We start from the raw sequence: 22,759 nt of genomic DNA on the forward strand, positions 1-22,759 counted from the left end.
ATTCAGCCCACTTGGTCTTGGTAGGGGTGCTCACCTTGCTGACTGCAAAAATATTCGGTTCCATGTAGATCCTTAATTTATCATTTAGATTAGAACAGGGCACAGCAGGGAGAGTCAGGATTACTAATGACTGTTAAGGAACAGAACTGCATAAGCAAGGAAGTCCGAGAAAGAGGGAGTGAGGGCTGTCCTCCTACACCCTAGAATTCAGACTTGACGTCTCTGGTTTGTTCAGCCCCACCCCTCCCTTGAGAGATCACAGGAGAATGAGAGCCACAGAGCCATCTTTTTTAGTACAATCATGGCAGTGATTTTGATCCCATGGGCCCCCTGAAAAGGTCCCAGAGATCCCAGGATATTTCCGGACAACATATTGAGAACAATTAAGCTAACATATTCAGAACCATCCAAGTGCACAGGTTCTGTAGTCATTTCCCTGAGATGGTAGCCCAGGAACAGCTCTGACTGTCCAATATGCATAGCCTGTCTCCACCCAAGCTTCGGTTCAGCTCTGGAAATCGAGGTGGGTGGAGGATAGCCTCTTTCCTGTCCTGCTCACCAGAGTGTCACTCTAGCAATATCCATCCTAGAACACTCCTTCTTTACTTGGCTGTGTAACAGAATTATCTGAGTATTTGAACTTGGCCAGGGCATTTGTGGTTTTTGAAGTCTCCGGGTGAATACAATGTGCAAGCAAAGTTGAGATGCCCAGATCTGGAATGAGTTGGGAGAGGCCTGTGGAATTACAGAAGCTTGATGTGCAGATGTTTCACTATCATACAGTGTGTGTTTTCATGGATTTTATTTAATGAGTTGAAGTAGTGACAATCAAATTAGTTTGGTTTTAAAACTCTTTCCACCCTTAAAAAACTACTAAAGATTCCAAATAGCCTTTGTTTATGTGACTTTTATTGACAATTAAACGTAAAGGATTGATAATGCAAGAAAAGCCAAACACATGGTTTACTGGTTGTCAGAACAATGGCACCATTACTGCACCTGGGTCCTGTAGAAAAGTCACCCCCACCCTTCCCTTGAGATCACAGGAGAATGAGAGCCACTGAAGCCATCTTTTTTAGTACAATCATGGCAGTGATTTTGATCCCATGGGCCCCCTGAAAAGGTCCCAGAGATCCCAGGATATTTCCAGACAACATATTGAGAACAATTAAGCTAAATTTTCTCATGATTTTGAGAAAATGTAGGTTTGATTTTTTTTTTCTTTACTATGAAAAATTCTTTCAAGTCATGTCTCATGCTTTATGAATTGCACCAACTGAACGTAGTTCCTCGCAGAAAAAGTGGACTAATGAATTCTTTGACCCTGGTAAAATACAGAATAAGAATATTTTCTAACAAATCTTTTCCCTGCTTCGGTTAAGTTGTCATCTCTCCACCTCTCACCTGTGTTTTGTTTTGTTTTATTTCAGACACGGCCTTGCTGTGTTGCTCTGCCTGGCCTGCAACTCCTGAGTTCAAGAGATCCTCCCACCTCAGCCATCCAAGTGCTAGGATGATAGGCATTTTCCTCCATGCCCAGCTCACATCTCACCCCCATACTGAAGTTGCCAGCTCGGGATGTTGGGAAATGCTGGCTTATTAAGTGCATATGACAATAACTAAAAGCTATTAACTATTTATTGGACAATTTGTACTGAACTCCTTGGATTCACACACTATTATTTTTTGGCAGTACTGGGGTTTGAACTCAGGACCTCACGTTTGCTAGGCAGGCACTTGAGCCACTCCATCAGCCCTGGATGAACTATTGTTATTTCGATTTCATAAATGAGCAATCAGAATCTAGCAGAGTTTAAAAGCCATCTATTGCTGTTTGTTAACACAAGGGGAGACACTGCTGTACCCCTTCAGTGGCCTTGCTCTAAAACTCCCAATGTTCTGCCTCCATGAGCATTGAGTCCACAGCACTGTGCCAAGCTGTAAATACTCTTGGGCCTTTTTTTTTTTCCATGTGGAATGTAGACAAGAGGAAAGGGCACACACACACACACACAGATACACACAACATCCAATTATAATCACAGCAGTAAACATTCCATAAAACTTTTTCACTATCTGCCACAGCTATGTCACATCTATATCTTTCTTATACATTTTCTTAGATAAGAAATTATTAAAAGAATTTAATGATTATCAGCAAAACAAACTTCAAAATTAACAGGCTAGATTACTTAAACCTATTGGAAAGAAGTTCTCAGAATGACACGAGTTATTAGCAACAGATTTTGGTCAACGAAAGAATCCCGGTTCCCCAATGTACTTTCTCTCTTAGGTATTTTATTTTTAACAGTACAGTGGACTCCTTTATGATCTTAGCTTAGAAGGGAAGCTGCAGACACCAGGATAGAAATTCAGTAAAAAATGTGTGTGTGTGTCCCTCAAAGCTAAATAGAAGAGGATCTTTAAAGCAGGAAACCAGCATGAGGAAATGAGTAAATTCCATCATTTGCCCTTCTCAGTTACCTCTTGGAATTGTTTTCACTCTGAGCTTTCCAAGTTCTACCTTCTCATGGTAGCAAGGTGTGAGGTAAATGTTTTTTCAACTCCAGGTACATATTAGAAACTCTTGGAAGCTTAGAATAAAAAAATTGAAAGAAAGAAAAGGAAGGAAGGAAGGAAGGAACGAAGGAGGAAACCCTTTCTTGAGGGAAATGTCAGAGACTCTGATTCATTGCTCTGAGGAGGGGCTTTTCTCAAAGCTCCCTAGGTTAAGAACCACTGTGCCAGGGGAGAAAGTGGAGGCTCTGGGGCCAGAATTCCTGACCTGGATCCTATCACACATGTGCTGTGCGCCATTGGCAAGCCACTGTCTCAGTCTCCTCTCCTCCCAGGAGATGGTGCCATATGCAGAGGACAACAGGATCAGCATGAAGTCAGTCATAAGAGAAACTTCCTTCTAGTTCTGTGACTGTGCACCTCATGAGTCCACTGTGCACGGGTGAGCCGCCTTCTTGCCATTTCCGTGGATGGAACAGTGTCAGTGTCTACTTTGCACTTTCCTGCCCCTTGTCTCACTTATAACTCCACCTAAGCAAAAAAGACCTTGAACTCGGTTGAGTAATAAGGCTTTATAACACAGCCTCTCACTTGAGGCAAGTCTGATGTCCTGCCCTTTGAGGTCTCTCTTTTGCCTTTTTCACGACCTTCACATCTTTCTCCTCTGTCAGCTTTGCTTTTCATTTCCCCATTGCACCAATGCTGTTTTGTGTCTCTTCCTACAATTTTTTTGTATGTATCTAACCACAGACAGTGCTCCTTGCTCACCCCTGTGAAATGTAGGGGAGATACCTGACATGGGTGAGCTGAAGGATGCCAGAGCACGGAGCAGAGATGAGGTAGGAGGAGGACAAACTTCATTCTCTGAACGTTTTGTTCCGTTGGATCTCTGGGTTGTTGGTGCCATCAGACAAGCCTGGGTTGCTGTATCCATTTTCTGTTTCTGAATTATACATCACCCCATGTGCTTACAATAGCACACTTTTATTATTTCACACTGCCTGGGCAGCAGGAGTCAAGGACATGGGTCTTTTGCTCCGGGTCTAACAAGGGTACAAATAAGGAATTAGCTTAGTTGTACTCTCATCTGGACACTTGGCCAGAAAGGAATTCGCTTCCACTCCATTCACACGAGAGTCCTTTTGAGGCAGGCTGAGATAGAGAGAGACTGGGACTCTTATGACTTGATATTATATTTCTAATTAGATATTTTTCTCCTTCTGTTCTAGCCTTCTTTTCATCTGCAAATATGTGCAGATTATTTATGCTTTAGGTAGGGGATACCACCTTAGCCCAGGGACCATGCAACCCCTCCCCATTCATTGATTATTGGTGATCATAAACCACCCAGGGTTTTCCTCTCACATAGGTCAGTGCAGGTTTTAAAAGTACCTGGTTACAGAAAGAGGTCTCTCTTCTCTCTCTCTCTCTCCCTCTCTCTCTCTGCTTCCATCTCATACCTGGCCCTTTGTGGCTGTTTGTAACTTTTCCCCTAATCTTTAATGAATTTTAATTATCACCCTAGCTACGTCTCCATATCCTGGCTGGATGTATCCACACCGAATATAAGAACTGGATTTTCTGTTTATCAATCACTCCACTTTCAGCACTGTGACTGAGCACACCAGCTTCAAACTGGCTGGAAGCTGGAGGCTGCAGGTCACCCTCTAAAATATGATCTTAGAGGCCAATCATGTGGAGAGGAGAGGCCACCTCCACAGGCAGTTCATCACACAGCTGTTTGCCTCTTCAAGGCCAGCAGGAGAAACTTTCTTTCCACCCTTCAAAGGAAGAGTCATGTCATGTAATGTAATCCCGGTGTGACACCCCATGTCACAGGTTCCACCAGTGCTTGAAGGGAGGGGATCACACAGGGTGTAGCTCTTTGGGATTGCCTTAGGGGGTTTCCAACAGAGTTACTCACCTCTTGGGAGGAGGGTGTTAGAAGGTTCCTAGAGGATGAAGTGCAAGTTTAGGCAAAGGGAAAATGGAGAGGTCTACATTTGTTGTGGGATTGAGGACTCTCAACCTGGGCATGTTCCATTTGTGAGGTTAATAACAGAGTACTGGCTCCATGGGAAAGAGGGAAGTAGCAGGCTAGATAGCCTAATAAGGCCTAAATTTAGACCTTAAGTTGGAGGGCAGAAGTCCATATGGAGATGTCTGGAATTCTGGACACTTAGTATATCAGAAGTCTAGCATGGTACTTCTTACTGGGGTGGCTTCCATTTTCCTGGAGGTTGTTCCTTCTGGTTTTCCTTCTAGCTAAAGTTATTCATACTTCAACATTAGTCTCACATCCCACTTCCTGACCCCCCTGAGCATCTTCTACCTTCGCATTTCTCTGCTCAGTCACCCTGCTGTGGCTAACACAGGACCTGTTGTGCCTCCTTCCTAGCTTTCTTGCTATAGTTTAGAGAAGGAATGTCCCCAAAGGCTTCTGTGTAAAAAAAAGGATTTGTCTCCAGCTTGTGGCACTGTTGGGAGGAGTACAACCTTCAGGAAATGGAGTCCAGTGGGAGAAGGTGAGGTCACTGGCTATGTACCCTTTAAGGAGCTGTTGGGACCCTGGCCCCTTCCTCTTTCTCTGCTTCCAGACAGTCATGAGGTGAGAAGCTTTGCTCCACCACAGCTACCTGCCAGGATGTCCTGTCTCACAACAAGCCAAAGCAACGAAACCGTCCAACCATAGACTGAACCCTCTGAAACTGTGAGCTAAAATTAACCTTTCATTCTTGTAAGTTGATAGGTCTCAGGTATTTTGTCACAATGACGGAAATCTGACTAACTAATTCTCTTCCAAAAATCTCATTTACATGGCTGGTCTGTCGTGTGCTACTTGAAATTAAGGACCATGGAGGTCAGCTTCTCTTTCTCCAGTTTTTAGGAGAAACCTGGCCACACAATAAATACCCTTTAATCCTGACCTACATTTATATACTAATTTTAACAAAATAGTCACTTAAAAGAGAGAACGTGTACTAGTAAACGATACATAGGAAACACTCAAGCCATTGTTTTCCATTTTCTACCTTAAAACGTAAGACTAATGAACAAAAAGTCCAAGTCCATTCAGTGATGTGAAATTTTATTCTCTGTGGGGAGTTTTGAGCTTGTGGATTCAGCCACCAAACGCCAAAGGGAGCTTCGTGGATGGTTTCTGTTATAATTTGTCTGGTGACGATCTGAGTGAGGTAAATGCAGTCCTGAGCCCTCTTGCCTTTCAGAAATTTGGTTCTGTGTCTGCTCTGTGCTCCATGGCAGTAGAAAGGAGCCTCTTTGAATTCCCCCACAGACTCTTCCCAAGAGAAAGGGACAGAGAGAGATTTCTGGGACAACTGGAGGTTTATTGAGACCCACATGAGATTCTATGGTTCTGGCATGGGCTCACAGTGCTTCTTACCAGCCAGAGTTCAGGGACCAGCTGTTTATGACAGTAAGCAAGTCATTTGGCCTCAAAGTCTCCATTCCCTCCACCAAGGATGGTGGGAGTGACAATGTCTTTTAAGGTCAATGTCAGTTGATTTTTTTCTCTCTCTCTCTTTTGAGAATTTCATATTAAATTCAAGGAACATAGAAACCGGAAATGGAGTTTTGTTGGCTCTCTACTGGCAGTGTATGAAACTACTTCAGAAAGCTTTCTGTTAAAGTTCCTAGAAAAATGAGAAATTAGTTTAAGGAAGCCTAAGAAATATTCTGTTCTAGTTTGCATTCCTAAACATGAAACCCACCATACAGTTATTTACTGAGTCTTCAACACATGAATCCTACTTGTACATGAATCATAAGGAAGGGAATGGAGACTCAACACAACCTCACGGAACGTGTTTCAAAGCAAAGGGGCATGTGATGGGCAGTTTTCACCATGCTTGTGAAATCTGCTGCCTTATTTTTCAGAGAAGGAGAAAGAGGCCCGGAGAGGTCAGATGATTTTTCCATGCATCACACAGTATACCAAAGATGAGGTTCACTTCACCAATGGAGTCTTACTAATAGAGATGCTTATTTAAGTTAGTTTAACTTACACATAACTATAACAAAGATAAATATGCTTTTGTTCTATGAAAAAATAATCTACCTGATTTGGGAACACTGCCCCCGGCCTCCTTATTGGAGAACACACTTTAAATACCTTGATAGAAACTCTTGCTTCCTTGATGGCCTTCAAGGCATGTCATGAACTCTTTCTGTCCACAGAGAGCACTTGAAAGGGAGACGAGACATGTAACTGACAAGCTGTCACCCCTGGGAACAGGAACTATGACATGTGGAGATGGGGCCTGTGCAAAATCCTTCTGCTGAACTAACTTCAACTGACTGAAATATCAGAAACTTGAATTAAAATCTAAACTACATGTCAAGGAAGTTGTTTGCCACAAATTTTTCTCCATCCCCTTCTTTTTTATTTCTCTATTTAATAGCTCTGTGACTTTGAGCAAGTTAGTTACTTTTTCTGAGATACTGTTTCTTCATCCAGAAAACATTTTTCACATCTTCTACAAAGTAGCGGGAACCCAGGTAGATCACACACTTGGGCCTGCTCCCCAGTGAACAGTGGTGGCAAAGTGAATTGCACTGTCTCAGAGAGATTCAAGTTTGATTTTAAATGATATCGATTCTTGATATTTGATTCATATGAAGCATTAATCTGTCAGAAATGACAGGATGAAGAACCACAGACTATGTGACTTAAATGGCAGAAATTCATTTTCCTGTGTTCCGAAGGACTGGAGCCCAAGATCAAGGTGTCCATATATCTCTTAATTGGTATTTTTCATCATGTTTGAGGATTTTTTTATCTTTATTTCTTTAAAAACATTTAAAGTTATAATTCCACTCTTTTGTACTTCTTGGTCTCATTATATATGAAATATATGTGCATTAGACTTTTCTCCCACAGGTCTTTGGAGCTTTATTAATTTTTTTGAAATTTTTCTCCCTGAGATTGAATACTTTCTATTTGTTTTGTTTTGTTTTTGCTTCTTTTTTGGTGGGACTGGAGTTTATCTGTTTGAAAATTCAGTGATACATTTTTTTTCTGTACATATTGTCATTAAGTCTATTCAAGGAGTCTTTTCATTTTGCTTTGTCTAATTTAAATTTTTTTCAATTGTTTTTTAATAGACTCACTTTCTCTGTTAAGTTTCCCATATACATTTATTTGGATCACCTCTTTAATTTTTAAACGTTTTTATTAAAACTACTTCAGAGATTTTCTCTGTTAAATTCAGTACCTGCACTGTTAGGGGACTTAGGTCTTAATTCTTTGGTTAGTTCTTATTGAATACTGACTAATGGGATATAAAATTATCTTCTGTTATCCTTTACAGATTGTGCATTTACTTATCTTCCTCTGAGAAATGATAATCCCTTTTTAAAGCAGACAATCATTATTGGCTGGTCCATCTCGAACTTGGGAAGGTTAAGTTTTCTCACTTTATATATATATTTGTAAAAACTATGTATACTTGTTAAAAAAAAAAGCCATAAGCTGTTTCCTAATTTCTTCTCTTTGTTGAGATTCTCAAGGCTTCCTATGCACACTTCCTCGTTTTTTACCTTCACTCACTTGCCTTTTCTTAGCTCTGACAAGTGTCACTTTTTCCTGCTGTTGTGATGTTCAATTTTCTCTATTGCTTTTGACAAACACTCTGGGTCAATCCTATTTTCTCATAGCAAACTTTGATTCAAGTGAGATGAAGGTAACCCCTGAAAATGAAACTTTTCAAAGAAATTCAGATGGGTCAAGCAGCAATAATTTCTTAGGGAGGAGGCTTGGGTTGGGGGGCTTCAAACTCACTATGTAGTTCCAGCCACTGCCAGCAGCTGATTTTGACCTCTAAGCTAGTTTCTAGGGTTTTAAGACTAGTTTTCTTACTGAGATTCAGCCATTTTTCTAAGGAAAACAACTCTCCTTAAATTGCCAGAACCTTTGAATAATCTTTAGAGTTCTGAAAAAAATTGATTTTTGATGAAGAAAAATGTGTCATTGCCTGCGTTTCTACTGATTTTATGCAGGAGTGATTTTTTTTTTTTTGCAGGTCCTTAGCCACCATCCCTGGTGACATACTGTATACTTATCCTCAAACACTGTATTATAGTGATCTGTTTCCCTGTCTTTTATTCCTCTGGACAGTTAGCACAAGGCTGGGGTCTATGTCAATGATAATTTATACATGATTGGTGTGTAGGAAATATTTGTCAAACTCAACTGAGAGGTCAGCTCTATATGTTAACGGGAGGTAGGACATCTTTTCTCTGTTATCAAACATTCTTGATCACAGCAGTGAAAATCAGGATCAGAAATATTCAGCAGACTTATTATTTAGGGTCCAGACTTACAGGTCTTTAGACACAACCCAGTGGAGTCTAATTCTCATCTTTTATGGGCAAGGGTAGGAAAAACCACCACTCTGAAAGCAACTGGCCTAGTTTTTCATGTGATATTGGGAATTGAGAGAGATTTATTTACTTCAGTGGCCTAAGCAAATTTAGTCCCTAAGAGAATAAAAAAAGTTGGCAAGAGTCAACTTCAGTAGATTCTCCTTAAATAAGACTGAAGGTTAGCAACTTCTCTGTTTAAAACCCCCATGGGGAAAAGGACTTTCTGTCTTCACAGAGGAGATGGATTGACTTACTCACATTAGGCTTTAGCAAAGCTTTGTTTGCATGTGCATTACAAAAACACACAAATCGGACTACAGGCATGGCTCAAGTACCAGAAGCACAAAGCCCTGTGTTCAGACTCCAGTGGTGCCAAAAACCAAAAAAAAAAAAACCCCAAAAAAACTGAAACCAAAACACACTTGTCTACAACAAGAAATATCAACTGGTCCAAATCAAAAATTCCAATCCTTTTTTCCTTTCTCATAGTCAAAAATAGATGGGCCACTAGTTGAATGATTTCTTAAACATTTAGGATATGAATACTAAATGAAGTCAGTTCACAAAGATTCTTTATTTTTACTAGGAGAGCTAGCCAGGTAAAGTGCATTTTTTGAGTGGGGAAGAGGATCTGGGTTTTGAACTCGGGGGTTTGTGCCTGCAAAGTAGGTGCTCTACTGCTTAAGCCACTCCTCCAGCCCATTTTACTCTGGTTATTTTGGGGCTGGGGGTCTCAAGAACTATTTGCCCAGGCTGGCCTTGAACCAAGATCCTACTGATCTTAGTCTTCTAAGAACCTAGGATTACAGGCGTGAGCCCAGAGTAAAGTGTCATTTTTGCCCCAAAGGTGAATTCCTAAGTGAACAGTGTTGCATTTGGCTAGGTTCTCTAAGATGATCCTTATTTCCTTCTCCCAACATACACTTCCTCCACTCCACCCAATACTGCAGACGTGTATTCTGTGATACCAAGCTTTACACAACCACAAAGGATATTTGTTACTCCTCTCCATTCCTTTTTGGCTTGGCTTGGTTTGTTTTTGAGAACTCTGGAGGATTTCATAAAACACTGACAGATCTGGACAGCTGAAATGCCTTTTTTGCAATATTCATAGTTCAGTACTCTGCTGTGAAAAGCTATTGCTATAATGAGAGACTATGCTAGTGATTATTTAGATACCTACTGTGTACAATAAATATTTTATTCTGTGAGATGGGTTTTATCATTCACATTTTCCGGGTGAGGATAATTATTCTCCAACGGTGACTTGCCCAGAGCTGCTAGGTGACAAAAGCCAGATTCAGTTTTGGGGTCTCTTTGATCTGTGCACATGCTGTATATCTGACTGCTGCTTCACTGTCCTGAGACACTGACACCGTCCATTTCCTTTTCACTCACTCTTCCACAAATCTTTCTTGAGATTGCAGAACATCAAATGAGCCATGCAGACTGCCTCGCCAAGCTCCGTGGAAGCACAGTGTCTCTTTCCTAAGATGGTATGTACATTTCTAAAAAACAAAAAATGTAAATTTCAGTGCACACACTGAAATTTGTGCACAAGTCACAATCATAGCTGAACAAATTCAATTTCAAAATTAAGCACTTCCATATAAGCACCTCCTGGATCCATAAATGGAAGGCTGCCTGCATCCCTGAGCTCCTTCCTGTCTTCTGTCACTTAGAAACCCATTCCTTACTTCTCAAAGGACTCACTATTCCCTTTGCATAATTGGATTTATTCCATTTTTCACCAGAACATTGACTTTAGAGTGCTACTTTGTGTTTGGCTTTTTCGTTCTGTATCATGCTTGTGTCATTCATCTATGTTGAAGCATGTAATGGGAAGTTGTCATTTTCATTGCTGTATATTATTCCATTGTATTTAATATGCCACAGTTTACTGATCTGTTCTACTGTTGTACATTTGGGAGACTGAAAAATCTGACTGTGTTATTTATAACATTGTGATTTCTCATATTGGTAATTTCTCTCTCTCTGCTCTCCCCCCGCCCCATTAGACTTATTAGGATTTGTAGGTTTTTTCTTAGTTTTTTAAGGAACCAAATGTTTTGGGTTTGAGTTTTCTATTTTCATTTGTTTTTCTATTTTTTCTGCTTTTCTATCTCCCATCTTCTTTCTTTTAATTTCCATGTTGAATTTCACTAGAAATTTCCCTCTAATAATGGTTTTGCCTCATCTACTAATTATTAATATGCTAGGCATTTTTGATTGGTTAGTTGAAAATAGATCTTGATTTGTTTTGTTTCCTGTTACACTCATGTATTATTTACCAGTATTTTGACTTTTAAATATTTGGAGGTTTTTATCATCATTTCTTTGGCTTTATTCACTGTTACCAGTGAATATCAGTGCTGTTTCTGCTAAGGATTGCCTTAGCTATTTGGGGTCTTTCATCTTTCTATATGAATTTTAAGGTTTTTTTTTTTTTTCTATTTCTGTGAGGCATGCCACTGGAATTTGATTGGTGACTGCATTGGTTCTGTAGATCACTTTTGTCATGTGGACATTTTGACAATATTAATTCTCCCAGCTCTTACACATGGAGGGTCTTTGAATCTTCTAGCATCTTCTATAATTTCTTCAGTGCTTCAGTTTTCACTTGGAGGTCTTTAACAGTTTTGGCTAACCAGCCTCCAGTTTCTTAAATGCCTTAAGCAACCTACATGAGATGACAGAGACTTAAGGAAGGGGTCCATGTGTGAATCTCACAATAAGTAGAATATTGCAGGAAGTTGAGAATTCCCTTCTAAACCCACAGTTGCTATGTCCTGTGCAAATGATGCTGATAGGCAGTCTACTAAATCACAAAAGAACTGATTCGATTGCATTTTAAATTAAGTTTCTTCTACCAGAGTACTGTCCCCCCAAATCTGTCCCATACGGTGCTGACAATACGTCCAAGGAAAAGAGAATGGGATTGTGATCGACTCATTTTGAGCATGTTTAACTTACACCTGTGCAGAACTTGGTGTGGAATGGAAGCTTGGGAAGGGTAAATCCCCCACAGCAGACCCCCGGGACTTTCTCTGGTATGATGCACTTGATCATCTAAGTCCCCATGTGCATCTCCCTCTTCTCTCTTCTTCCTTACAAGAGGACAGCTGTGCCTCTCTGAGTGGGGCCAAAAGCAAGCTGACCATTTTGCTAACTGGTCGAGACAGCATCCAGATGTAGAGAGAAAAAGCAAACCGAAGAAGTAGAAAAGAAATGGCTTGGCATGTCTTTGAAATGAACTTGTTGGAGCGCTTAGAGTAATGAATTGCTTCTCCTCCACCCACCCTTCCTAGTTTCACTCCACAGCTTTGATTTGGAAATCCCAGGTGTTCAAGTAAGGGTAGAGCTATGAAAATTCAAGCAGAATGACATTTTCCAAGGAGAGTTGGATTACTGGAGAGGAAAATACTGCCAAGCTGAAAACCTTTCAGGATGGAGGAACGAGAAAGTGCATAAGCAATATCAAACCTCCAGCATGATTTTCTTCACACCAAAGGCATAGTGACCTTTGTGTGAAGGAAGAGTCGACATTTCACGGTGCTGAATGCTAATACTCCCCACCCAGCTGCAAAACCCGTCTGCAGTCTTCCAGTGCTTTTCCTCTCCTTCCTGCTCTGATTATTTTTCTGGGCACGCTTCTTAAACTGTCAGAACTTAATATGATTTTATAACTTGGAGCCAACCTTTGGAAGCTTAAAGAATGGCTAAAAGGCAGATGTGAGTATGAATGACCCCTTTTACAGACTAGTGGATCTTCAGGTAAGGAAGATCAGAGCCCAGGATTGTGCTAGTGCAGTGGGGAAGAGCTTAGCCCTATCTGTGCTCACTCCATGCTGGCTGAGCCTCCTGAAACAGCTCCCTTTGCTGCGTTATTTCTCAAGGTCATCCTGAGGGTGATAAACTCAGAGCATTGTGAACAAGGGTTGACAGGATAATTTTAAAAAGACTCCCTGAAGTTCGGGAGTATTCTATGCGGTCTAATCATAACAATCCTACAGTGTGAGAATCACTCATCTCACTTTTACATAGGAAAAAGCTTCACTCCCCTAGCATCGCAGGGCTAGTAATTATGAACTCAAAATTTTTATCTAGTTTTACTTGCATTGGGATGAAGATAATGGCTACTTGTCAAACATTGAACACATGAGGTGAGCCTTTCTATACATAGCCCCCAATATAACTCTTGCTTCATTTATACCTGTCATTATACCTATTTTAGGGTTAAAAAACCCAGGGTTCAGAGAGCCTGTTACTCATGAGTGTTTGGTACCAATCTTTGTGATAAAGGAAAATTATAAAGCAAGTAAGAGCTAAATACTTTATTTCCCTTCTCCCAGGTGTTATGATAGCGAGGTCTCCAATTAGCATATTTGATCTTGAAGATATTCATAACAAGAGCCCAATAACAAGGAGTGATTCTAAGCCCTTGCAGATGGCAGGCAATCCTTCCATCAACCACAGGTTGCATCACAGGACTAATAGACAGGGCACAGTTATTACAAGATTCACACCCACGACAAGTGAAGTTTTCTAACTGTAATTGTCACTCTGTGACACCTCACTCAGCTTTAGGGACTGAATAAGAAAGGTGCTGAGCAGACAAACAGTGTTTTCAGGGGGAAATGTATTTCGTTTGTGTAAATTTGAATTCAGCTCACATTTAGGAAGACCCTGAGTCCACTGAATACTGTACCATAGCCATGGTGTTCCAGTGTTTCAAAAATAATTATCTTGTTTAGTATTCGCAACTATTTATGGTGCTATTACTCTCTGTGCTTTTCAGATAAAGAAACCTAAGCCTAGTGAGGTATAGACCATGAAAAGATTAAGCAAAAGAATAAGAATTAGAATCTAGGAGTCTAATTCTATTCTTATGCTTTGATAACAACACTGTGATGCAGACTCATGGCTTTCTAAATTCTGACATTGCAGTTATAAGATACTTCACTGAGTGTTTGCACTTGTCCAGACTTGGGCCCAGTCCACCCCGGTGTGTACACGAGGAAGCTCTCTTCCTATAGTGTCCCCAGGGTCCTTCCATACACATCTGGCTTGTCTCACCTCCAGCTTGAACTGGAAGAAAGACAGACATTTAAAGCCTGTAATTCAGTTTTCATGGCACTCTGGTGGGGAATGAAGGGGATAAGAAGAGGGCACACAGACCTGTTTTTCAGGCGTCCTGCTGCGTCCATGAGGTAGTAGGCTGGAAGAAAGTTCAGAGAGCTATTAAGGTGTAATTTTAACAAGAAAAACACCCTTTTAAATTCATTTCTTCTGCCTTTATACAGAAAGCAGCACTGAGGCGCCTGGAGAGCCATTGTAACAGAAGCCACCTGGGACTGCTTCACCACCGTCATCCACCTTTTCTCTGTGGGTTTTCATCTTCTCTCTGCCATGTCTGCAGAAATTGCACTGCAGATTCATTAAGCAGGCACAGGGACTGCTCTCAGTCCACATAAAATACCTGTCATAATGTCAGTGCTCATTATGTCTTCCCTAAAACACCATGCTAAGTCTTTTTGTTGTAAAGTATACCCCTTTCCATTTGTCAGCAGGCAAACCCAGGCAGATGTTCTCTGCATGGGTTCATAGACACCTTTATTTTCTGTTATCTGCCTTGGACAAAGCTGCCTAATTGATTACAGATGAATATGAGGCAAACATTTCCTATTCAAAGAACTGTTAGCATTTTATTTGATATAACTTATGAAGAGAATTATTTTAAGAGTATTTACCACTGGATATGAGAATTGTCTCTGGGCACACTTTAATTTCCCTTAAGTATCTGGGCAGAGAGGTACCTTTCCCTTACAGCAGTGTAGGATGTCTAACTACATGAAAATCATTAAAATGTTGTCATGCCAGTAATTTCACTCAATTTAATCTAATAACGCATGTGGAACATAGCAGGCAAATATTTATCAGATGGATGGTATACATTTAAGTGATCAACATTATAAAAGGTGAAATTATTAACCTGACTTGGAAAAATCACTCCCTATCTTCTTTTCTGCATCATTGGCTCTTGACTTTGATATAAAAACAGACCAAAACACTTTTGCTACTTAAAGTCATTGACTTGTTCATTCACTGACCCTTTTAGTAATTATTTGGAATCTGCCATGTGACAGCATTGTACCCGTTAGATAAAGACAGACAGCCTGCTATGAAATGTACGCTAGACAACAGTAGCCAGCAATGACAGAAGAGAACACAGGCACAGCATGGCAGAATGAAGAACAGCAGCTATGAATTTCAGAGGAAGACTCCTGATTCTGCCTTGAGTGAAGTGACATCTGAGCTTGTTGGTAGGGAGGACCGAGGCAAGGAAGAGACAATGAAAATGCCACAGAATGAAAAAATGGTATCTTCAAAGGCCTGAAGGCAGCACTTCCTGGTGACAGGAAGGTGAGACCAGGACAGGCATGTTAAGGAGTTTACTGAATTAAATGGAAGGAAATGAAGAAGCCTGAAAGTTATCAGATATCACAGAGACACAGATGGCTTTATGCACTAGATCATCTAAAAAACAATTTGTGAATTAGTTTCTGATTTTAAAAATAAGTTTTATATTTTTGCTGATATGAATAAACTTTATAGATATTTACATATTCATTGTGCTCAGTATTTTTATTACATCCATTATCTCTCTCATCACTTTGGGGTGTCTTTATATTTTTAAGGGTATTTTCTAAATTTTAAGTTGTCTCAAGGGGAACACTTGGTTCAAATCACCTATCCCAATATCACTGAAGTGGAAGCCCCTTGCCCCAGAATTTTAACAGTAGAAGTGCATGAATTTTGAAAAACCCAAATCTTTGCTGTGTCTTACTGTCTTAAAGAATGAAGTGTAAGTACAGAAGATTGGGGAGAAGTCCGCCTGGGTTGTTTATATGTTTGTATTGAAAATAAAAAAATCTGCCCTTTCCTCAAACAAGAGCCCATAGCCTAACAATTCTTTGCAAGGATGTGTGTGTGTGTGTGTAATATCGGGGTTTGAACTCAGGGCCTCATGCTTACTAGGCAGGCACTCTACCACTTGAGCCACTCCACTACCCTCTGCCAACTCTCTAGAAGAGTTATTTAACCAACACTCTTCTGAATTTTCATCTCAGCAGGTTCATAGTTAAGGTTGTTGGCTTGAGATACTCTTTCCCAATGCTCAAAAATTAAGGTTAAAAGACTTATATAAAAAGTTTCTTAACTGAAAGACAGAAAATAGCATCTCCATTACATTCTTCTAAGCGTTTTTTTGTGTATACTTTTTTTTTTTTTTTTTGTGGTACTGGTGTTTGAACTCAGGGCCTTCACCTTGAGCCACTCCACCAACCCTATTTTTGTGATGAGTATTTTCAAGATAGGGTCTCGTGAACTATTTGCCTAGACTGGCTCCAAATTTTGCTCTTCTGATATCTGCCTCCTGAGTAGCTAGGATTACTGGCGTGAGCCTCTGGCACCCAGCTTAGTGTATACATTTAGTTTTTGATTAACAAAGCAATGCTGTTTTCTTGGACATATTTGAGTCGTGTCTTATGGTTGTGAACACATTCTTGTATTCAATGAGCATCTTTGGTGAGTACCTGCTAGAGAGAAGGAATACTGCGGACAAGTCAGCAGGACAGATGGCAACTGAGAGGAAGTGGGAAGGGAAGGTGTGTGCTGTCTCTGACCTCAGGTGTCTTATAAGTCACAGTAAGTGTGAAAATAGTTGTTTTATGAAGAGTTGGCAGGTGGATAGTCAACCATTATGTGCAGAATGTTAAGCTCACAGTCATGCTTTTTATTTCATTTGTTCAACAAGTAAACACTGATTATTTGCTTTGTGCAAGATTAGGAAAGAAGCAGAAATGATAACTTCCTTTTTCAATGTTATGGTCTAGTATTAAAAATATGTTACACACATTATATGTCTGTAATAATAGTCTCTGAAGCCTTCTGATCACTCAACACTTTTAGGAAAATATATTTGAGTCTATACCTCAATGTACCCTGGTACTTAGTTTTGGATATTTTTATTTATTTTCTAAGTACACATGAATAGTGAGATACATAATTTTTAAGAGAATCATTTTTCAACTACTAAATTATTTTACCTAAAATTATTTGTTTTTGGTTTTTTTTTGTCTTTTCTTTTTTGGTGCTGGGATCGAACCCAGGGCCTCATGCATGCTAGGCAAGTGCTGTACCACTGAGCTACATTCCAGCCTTCTAAAATTATTTGCTAACACCACTTTTGGTGAGAACTATATGATTGATTACTCTTATTTTTTATGTTGGTTTAATTCTTTGCAACCAGTGATTAGAAATCAGATTTTAATCTCATTTTATTCAACAAGTGTTAAAATGTTACTATAGTTTTATAAAGGGCACAAATATCAAAATGTAGGAAAGACATTCTTGGATTTCCTTTGAATATTTGTACATATATTTTGTCACAATGACCAATTATGGAAAATTTTCTTTTTTCACTTTTGAGATTTGCCTCATAAATGTCAGCCTTTCCTGACATTAATCAATTGTTGCAGCAAACTGATCTGAAGATGCAAATGAGTTCATAATCCAGTAAAATTCTTAATTAGGAAGACTTCTCAAGGTTAGAAGGGTGTCGGGGATGAATGGGAATCTGGAGAGAAACCACACAAAGGAATTCAGAACAGGGTCATCTTGAATTCTTAGAATGTCTTATTTAGCACCACACTTGAAGTGCCAGTGAGCACCGAGGCAAGAAAAAGAAAAAAGTAACACAAATGAGGAAGGAGGAGGTAAAGTTTTCTCTATTTACATATGACATGATCTTTAATAGAAAATCTCAAAGAACCCACTTTAAAAAAAAGGAACCCTCTTACACTGTTGGTGGGAATGTAGACTAGTACAACCACTCTGGAAAAAAATTTGGAGGCTACTTAAAAAGCTGGACATCGATCTACCATTTGATCCAGCAATATCACTCTTGGGGATATACCCAAAAGACTGTTACTCCAGAGGCACCTGCACACCCATGTTTATTGCGGCACTATTCACAATAGCCAAGTTATGGAAACAGCCAAGATGCCCCACCACTGACGAATGGATTAAGAAAATGTGGTATCTATACACAATGGAATTTTATGCAGCCATGAAGAAGAGCGAATTGTTATCATTCGCTGGTAAATGGATGGAATTGGAGAACATCATTCTGAGTGAGGTTAGCCTGGCCCAAAAGACTAAAAATCGTATGTTCTCCCTCATATGTGGACATTAGATCAAGGGCAAACACAACAAGGGGATTGGACTATGAGCACATGATAAAAGCGAGAGCACACAAGGGAGGGGTGAGGATAGGTAAGACACCTAAAAAACTAGCTAGCATTTGTTGCCCTTAACGCAGAGAAACTAAAGCAGATACCTTAAAGCAACTGAGGCCAATAGGAAAAGGGGAACAGGTACTAGAGAAAAGGTTAGATCAAAAAGAATTAACCTAGAAGGTAACATCCACGCACAGGAAATCAATGTGAGTCAATGCCCTGTATAGCTATCCTTATCTCAACCAGCAAAAACCCTTGTTCCTTCCTATTATTGCTTATACTCTCTCTACAACAAAATTAGAAATAAGGGCAAAATAGTTTCTGCTGGGTATTGGGGGGGGAGAGGGAGGGGGTGGAGTGGGTGGTAAGGGAGGGGGTGGGGGCAGGGGGGAGAAATGAACCAAGCCTTGTATGCACATATGAATAATAAAAGAAAAATGAAAAATAAAAATAAAATCACTTCCAGCAGAAAAAAAAAAAAAAAACCAAAAAATAAACAGAACAATAAACAAGTTTGGCAAAGCTTTGGGGTGAAAAGTTAACACACAAAAATCAGTGCTAACAAGAAAAAAAAAAGAAATCAAGAAAACAATTCCATTTATAATAATCTCCAAAGGATGAAGGAATAAATGAGCTAGGAATCAACTTAAGAGAGGAAATAAGAGACTTGTATATTGAAACACAAAATAATTCTTTTAAAAACAGCTGAATAAATAAATTAAAAAAAATCCTGTGTTCATGGGTTAGAAGACTTAATATTGTTAAGACAGGACTCAGAGAGAGATGCACAGAACCAATGTCATCTTTATCAATAGTCTTTCTTTTTTCCTGAGTGGAAAAGCTAGGTTCAAATTCATATGGAATTTCAAGGAACCCTAAGTAGCCAAAAGAATATAAAAACAAAGCAGCACAGAGTTGGAGGTCTCATATGTGTTCAACTTGATAACTTGTAGTCAAAGTAGCATGGTACTGACATAAAAAAAGACACAATGGCCAATGGAATAGAAGTTAGAGTCCAGAAACAAACATCTCTGGCCAAGTGTGTCTTAACAATAGTGAGGCCTCAATCAATAGTATTGTATTTGCCTCAGTCAATAGTCCCGGGACAACTGGAAAAACCCTGCAAAAGAATGAACTCAAGTGAATCCATGAACCAAAAATAAAAATTAAGCCAGAAAACTAACAGAACATAGGCTTAGCTTTAATCTTCATGGCCTTTGATTTGGCAGGGAATTCTCAAAAATATGAGCAACACAAGAAAAATAGATAAATCGGACTTAACAAAAATTAAAGACTTTTATGTCAAAGTATAAAGGTTACCTATAGGATAGGAAAAACATTTGAAAATTGCATACCTGACACAGGGTTTAGTATCTAGAATATACAAAGAACACTTATAATTCAACAATAAAAAAGTGAACAGTTCCCCAAATGGACAAAGGCTGGACAGACTATCGCCCAAAGCACATAAATGTCCCAACAATCACATGGAAGACGGTAAATGGTCGGGGACATCAAGGAAACACAAATCACAGCAACGATGATTAACTCTTCACATTCCCTAAGATGGCAAGGGTGTATAGAAATCAGAAACTTTGTACCTTGCTGGTTGAACTTAAATGGTACATCACTCTGAAGTTTAGTGGTTCTCAAAAATAGAATTACTGTGTGATTGAACGGGTTCTCCAGTGGAGATGCCCCCCAAAATTGAAAACAGGTACTCAAATTTTATTTCCCACAACTATTCATAGTAGCTTCATTCACACAGTACTAACAACACAAATATCCGTCAATGGATAAATGTATAAACAAATTGCTGTATACACAAGCAATTAGTCAGCCCTACCAAAGGAATGAAGAACTGATAATGCTACAACATGGATGCACCTTGAAAACATTATGCTAAGTGAAAGAAACCAGACCCCCAAAGTCATATATTGTGTGATTCCTTTTATGTGGAATATCTAGAGTAAGGAAATCCATTGAGACAGAAAGCAAATCAATGGTTTCCAGGATAGAGGAGCAAGGGGAGTGAGTACTTATGAGTGTGGAGTGTTTTCCTAGGGTGGTCAAAATATTTTGAAACTAGAGGGAAATGGTGGTCTCACCACATTGTGAATGAATCAAATGGCACTAGGTCATACAATGTGAAACACTTCATTGTGTGGCAAGTGAATTTCATCTCAATAAAACCATATGTACATGCAGACATTGTTATGAAACAAATAAGCCAGTTATTAGAATTCTTTAAAGAGTTTAGAGACTCTGATTTGCACAGCATTGCAGTGCAAATATCCATAAACCTAGATAAAATTAAATTTAAGTTTGGGTGCTGGTGGCTCACACCTGTAATCCTAGCTACTCAGGAAGCAGAGATCAGGAGGGTCATGGTTCAAAGCCAGTGCTGGCAAATAGCTCATGAGACACTATGTAGAAAAAAATCCAACACAGTGAAGGGCTGGTGGAGTGACTCAAGTGGTAGAGCATCTGCCGAGCAACCATGAGGTCCCAAGTTGAAACCCCAGTGTCAGTAAAAAATAAAATTAAATTATATTTAATTATTATGTTTGATGGAAAAGAACATTATTTTCATATATAGTACCAGATGACCAACTATTGATAAGGAAGACAATTTAAAAATTACTTTTAATTGCAATTGGAGTTACAGGAACAGAATGCACAGATATTCTGAATCACACAGAAATCATAAAGTCACTTTCAGTTTCCTGTATGACCTCCACAAGTTGTAGGAAAAGCCAAAGGAAACACTCAAACACCATTGTATAACTACGTATTTTAAATTAAATTAAGATTTCCATGAAACTGATTGCATGAAGAATTAAATTATTTTAGAAAACAATGTCCTGTTAGGATCATCATCTCAGATGCACAATCACAATTTCAAAACAACCTATCACAACCTACACAACACTCTTCAAAGCTGCAGCTGGAGACGCATCAGAAGAGTCTTCTGAAAGTCACCAAAAACCTTTTGTGATCTTGCATTTGAGAACACTGATGGATATCATGTTTAATGATATAGATTTGAAAGTGAAGCTAAAAATATAAATTTTGATGGCCTAATAAATGAATTTGCAGAACAGCAAGACATACAAATATTATTCTCAAGGCAGATATCACATTAAACAAAACATTATTTACTAAATTATGTAAAATTATGACTCTGAAGTATTATTCTTTGTAATCTGTAAGGTTGTCAAGAGTTCTGTACCATGATTACCTCTATCATGTTTTATAGTTAATAACATATTTTTAAAGGGAAAAATTTTATATTATTGTAATTTTACTTCTCCTTTTATCTTACATTTTGAAGTAGGAGCGTTTTTGAAATAACATCTTCCTCGTGGGACCACAAGTTACAGTTTTGGTGCTGGGCTTGTTGCATGAGTTGTGTCTTCGCCCACCTTCTGCAAGAGACCCGTTTCCAGAAAATGTTAGGGGTCAATGCCTATCTTCTCTAGCTCATATTTCCTGTTCTCTATAAGACTGGCTTGAAATCTTTTAGCAAATAGAACTTATCTAAATAACTTGAACCGACAACTGCCTGCCAGGTTGACAATCTGAAATGTTTATGATATAGTCTTTTAAAAAGTGGATACATGTCATCCTAGGCAGTAAGATAATGAGACCCGCCCATCTCAACAGAAAAGCTGGGTGTGGTGGCACATGTAATCCCAGCTACATGGTAGGTGTAAGTAGAAGAATCAAGGTCCAGGCTGGCTTGAGCACAAAACATTGTACTCTACCTGAAAAATAGCTGAAGCAAAAAGGGCTGGGGACATGAATCAAGTGTTAGAGCACCTGCCAGAGGCCCTGGATTCAAACTCCAGCACCTCCAAAAAAGAAAGAAAAAAGACACTAAATCACATTAACAACTAACTGAACTGTGCACAGGATTTGAAACTATATTCAAGAGAGGAGTCAAAGAGAGGAGATGGACTTTGCTGCACAAACACGCATTGTTCAGTTGTTTTCTAGACATTACTTTATTTCCTCCTCACAGCAACAATATAAAGGTATTCCCCTAGTTTTAAGTTAGACAGCTGATGCTCCAACAAACCAAAGTGCCCCTTGACTATCTGGAATGCTTATTCCAGGGCCACTGTTGGATATGCATGCGTACATCAGTCCACAAGGAGGAGGGATCTCCCTTCAGCTTGCTTGCCAGGGCACTGAGTACACTTAAATACATTTGCCCTGAACAAACAGGTTGTCTCAGCTATCAGAACCAGAAGGAAAGACAGCACACTGTCTCTGATGAAGGACTTTCCTGAGACCCCCCCCCTTCATATTCACCAGCCCTTCCAGTGTTTCTGGTTACTCATCTGTTATGTGTCTCTGCCAGTTAAGGAAGGTACATTTTTTTTGTGTGTTTTCTTTTCTTCTTCACTTTTTCTATGTATTACCCATTTGCAAACCACCAAAATTTGTACCTGCAGTCATAAGGCTTTCTTTAACTTTTGACATGATTCAGATCTGTAGCTAATTTCTGTGTCTTCTTCTAGAAAGCAGAACTAGGATAATAAAATTTGAAAGCA

The 22,759-nt window shown here is 39.4% G+C and overlaps 1 long non-coding RNA gene across 1 annotated transcript in view; it reads left to right on the top strand.

The window, feature by feature from the left end:
* LOC141414761 (uncharacterized) overlaps window positions 1-15,518 on the top strand; it is a 155,367-nt gene extending 139,849 nt beyond the window's left edge. Inside the window, exons 2-3 of the long non-coding RNA XR_012439600.1 lie at window positions 1,431-10,397; window positions 14,205-15,518. This is a non-coding gene — a long non-coding RNA (uncharacterized lncRNA). The remainder of the gene's footprint in view (window positions 1-1,430; window positions 10,398-14,204) is intronic.
* Window positions 15,519-22,759: the final 7,241 nt, after the last annotated feature.

The sequence above is a fragment of the Castor canadensis genome, chromosome 12 (assembly GCF_047511655.1).
Source record: "Castor canadensis chromosome 12, mCasCan1.hap1v2, whole genome shotgun sequence".
NCBI lineage: Eukaryota > Metazoa > Chordata > Mammalia > Rodentia > Castoridae > Castor > Castor canadensis.